The following is a 4,079-nucleotide window of genomic DNA, read 5'->3' as shown; positions in this document are numbered from 1 at the left end:
TTGGAGGGCAACATTAATTTTTTCAGCATCTTTTAAACACTAAGCCTCTATTTCAACATGGACATGGTACTTTAATACACATTCAATTTTCATAATTCTTTCCTCAACTCAAATGTTTCAACCAAGACTTCAGGCATGTGAGATTGATCACTGAACACTAATTCCAGCTGCCCCATCAAGAGAACCTGAGTCGATGTCTGGTTAATTGTATGTGTCCGTTTACTAGCCGGGGGTGCTGAGATGACATTATTTCTAGGTGTGTCTGGGAGGATGTTTCTGGTCATGATTAGCATTTGCCTCAGTGGGCTCAGTAAGTTGTGCTCCTCAGTGTGGGTGAGCATCTCTTGATCAGCTGAGAACCTAAATGGAACAAAAGGGAGATGAAGAAGGAATTGATCCTTTTCTCCTGCCTCATACTGGGATTCATACCATTGATTCCTCTGGTTCTCAGGCCTTCAGATTCAGACTGAACTTTGACCACTGGCCTTCCTGGGTCTCCAGCCTTCAAGGCAGACTGTGGGATTTCTTAGCCTCCATGAAGACATGAGCCAATTTCTCATAATTAAAAAGAATGTATGTTTTTACATATACATACATCTCTTGGTTCTATTTCTCTGAAAAACCCTAATACAGTGTACATACAGGTATTTTATCTGGTACTTTCCTCAACATATCTCACCAAATACCAAAAGGAAATACATATCCTTTAAAATATTCATTTAAAAAGTTAAAGAAAAAAAAAAGAAATATCGATTACTGCCATGATATAAAATGGTGACATTTACTGAAAATTTCTAAAATCCTTCAAGAATAAGCAATTATTTGATCAGACAACAGAAATTTTCCTGGGAAATATAGTTTTAGTATATTAGTATCAGAACAACTTATGTAACTGCTTTCAAGCAGAAGTTCACCTTGGGTTATTTTCAGACCACAATTACAGGTGTTCAAAGTCCCACTGGTTCCTTCTTAACAGTCTCCTAAGTGCTGGAACTGATATACTTCAACAATAATTTCTCTAGGGGGTCTGCTAAAAAAAAAAAAAAAAAAAAAAAAAAAAAAAACAGAAACAAACCAAAAAAAACAGGCAAAAACCACATGAAAGCCAAATAATGATGATGTATTTGGACATGGGCTGCAGCTACCCAACTGTATCAACTGGAAAGTTTATAAATAAGCACAGTGTGAGGGATTGAGCACTGCACAAACTATGAGCTATCAATGTGAACCTTTCCACGGCTTCCTCTGGTCAGCCAACATCACTTTCATCCACTTCACCTTGTTATAAGTGAGTAAAGTTCAAGAAATGCTTAAGCAAAAAGAAAGACAAGTGATTTTTGCTTACCATCTCATTTTTTTATTACCAGCTTCTAATGTTTTTTTCATAATATGAACAGCTATTAATTAACAGAAGGGTTTATTTCTTTTTATATTTCATGTAAAGCTTCAGAGAGACGACCAGGATATCATCTTTATTCAGTACCTCTTACACCTGAAAAAGGCTTAAGTAAAACTAATTAAAATATCTAGGAACTTAGTTGTGTCGATACTAGGCTAACTGAAAGGTCATTTAAATGAAAAGTTGTTTTTTTTTTTAATTTACCTAGGATTCTAAGACATACAAGAAACCAAGAAATCACACTTTCTCTGAAATTATACATTATATACATATTGCAAAAATATTAAAAATTAAATAATTTAAAATTGAATTAAATACATGACTACATATAATAAATTTAGGAACTGAGAGTTTCAAAAAAACACAAAAAACTGCCCAAATAAAGTTCTAGATTTTTTAAAACAATAATGTCTGTTATTTGTTATCTAAAAGCCAATATACTTATTTGGTAGCTATTAAAATAGGTGCATTTACAGAGGGTTTTTAAGGCAGTGAAACTACTCTCTATGATGCTAGAGTGGTGGATATATGAATTATGCACTGGTCGAAACTCACAGAATGGACAATACCATGAGTGAACCTTAATGTAAGCTACAGACTTTGGGTGATAATGCTGTGTCAGTATAGATTCATTGATTTTAAACAAATGTTATCACACTGGTGGGAGATGTTGATATGGGGGAGGCTGTGTGTATGAGGGGGGAAAGGGTATCTGGGAACTCTCTGTACTTCCTTCCTCTCAATTTTGCTGTGAACCTAAAATTGCTCTAAAAAATAGTCATTTGCCTCAAAGATTAAAAACACTACCATACAAGGTGATTTCTCTTGAAAGTTCATGTGAATACTGACCAATATAGCATTTTTCACAAATCTAAGAAAAAAAATTATTTCCAAATGCAGTGTTAGAGAGTCCCTGTCAGCAGTATAACATAAACTCTAGGGAATGGAAACAAAGGACAAGTAAACTATGCATATTTTGTGCCTTGCAAACACGGTACCTAGGAAAAGAGGAATTGTTCATTTGAGAAAATCCTAATGAGATACAGAGAACATAAGAACTAGAATGAAGAGTGTATGCAGAAGCTATACCAAAGTATCTTCTAGCCTAACATCACCATCTATCTCTTGGCATCTGTAGAACATGGTAAGACAGAAAGAAAAATGAAAGATCATCATTACAGAGCACTTGGTCCACTCATTAGCAAAACTAAAGTTGGACTTTCTAAGGCCAACAATGGCATTATCTGTTTCTCCAAACAGCTGTTCTTTTTGGCCATAGCTTGTATAGCCAACTAACCTGACATTATGCCCACATAATGACTTTTTTTTTAAGATTTTATTTATTTATTTGACAGAGAGGGATCACAAGTAGGCAGTGGGGGTGGGGGGGAAGCAGGCTTCCTGCCGAGCAGAGATGATGCGGACCTTGATCCTAGGACCCTAAGATCGTGACCTGAGCTGAAGGCAGAGGCTTAACCCACTGAGCCACCCAGGCGCCCCAACATGCTGACTTTTAGTGAGTACCTGAGAGAAACTGCTATAGAAAATATTAGCAGGGCACCTGGGTAGCTCAGTTGGTCAAGCATCTGACTCTTGATTTCAGCTCAGGTCATGATCTCAGGATTATGAGATTGAGCCCCACAATGGTTTTCCTGTTGGGTGTGTTATCTGCTTCAGATTCTCTCTCTCCCCCTCTGCCCCTCCCCACAAAACAAAACAGAAAAACAAAGAGAGAATATTTACTATAATATGACTTCTTTAAAAACATGGGGGAAATAATGTGGATTACAGAACAAGTAGCTTATGTTTAAAAAAACTAAAAAGAAGGAAATGATTATCATAAAATATTGAACTTGCTAATTAAGCTATTTAATCTGCAATTAGCAGAATTAGGATGGATAATACAGATGATAATCTTACTCCAAATCCAATGAAAACAAAGGGTAAAATATTTGAGAGAGGAAAACATATGGCAAAATGTGTATATACTAGGTTTCCAATCGAACTTCAACCTTCTGGTGTTTTCATTTATTCTTGCCAAACTGCAGTGTTTTATATATTTGAAGTTTCTTGGAGATAAATAATTTACAAAGTGGCAATATGATGCCTTATGGGTAAGAAATTAGAAAAACAGGGCACAAATTTTCCCCAAATACAGAAGAGCTGGAAGTGATTTAATTCATTTTTGCTTTCTGAGAGAAAATACATAGCAAGAGGTAAACAGTGGAGTCAAGGTCTAATCAGTAACGATCAGCACTGAAATAGTCAGCAGTAAAGTCTTCTACATTCTAATAGTGTTAACAGAGATTTGATATACCAGATTTTTAATATCTAGGTAAAGCTTTAAAAAAAAAACCCATAAACATAATATAGCAATAACTACCTATGGTTGAAATTCTCATTGATTGTGTAATTTATCTACTTGCCCTAGCATACTACTCTTTTACTGTATATTTTGGCAAGTTTTAAAACACTCCCTTTATTTTGGATATTTGATATAATTCATCCCATTTTTTATATCAAATTTAATTTTCCATAAGATCCATCAACTATTATAATTACGACCTCCATAAATACATTAACAAGTATATTGATCTGTCTCTTCTCATTGGTACCAAATTGAAATCGTAAGTCTTCTAAAACAATGTCAAGTTCTTCACCAAATTAACGTGTCATGTCT

Source organism: Enhydra lutris, unplaced genomic scaffold (genome assembly GCF_002288905.1).
Source record: "Enhydra lutris kenyoni isolate GAN:26980312 unplaced genomic scaffold, ASM228890v2 scaffoldscaffold20, whole genome shotgun sequence".
Classification (NCBI taxonomy): Eukaryota; Metazoa; Chordata; class Mammalia; order Carnivora; family Mustelidae; genus Enhydra; species Enhydra lutris.
The sequence above is the reverse complement of the archived record's forward strand: the minus strand, read 5'-3'. Positions refer to the sequence as shown.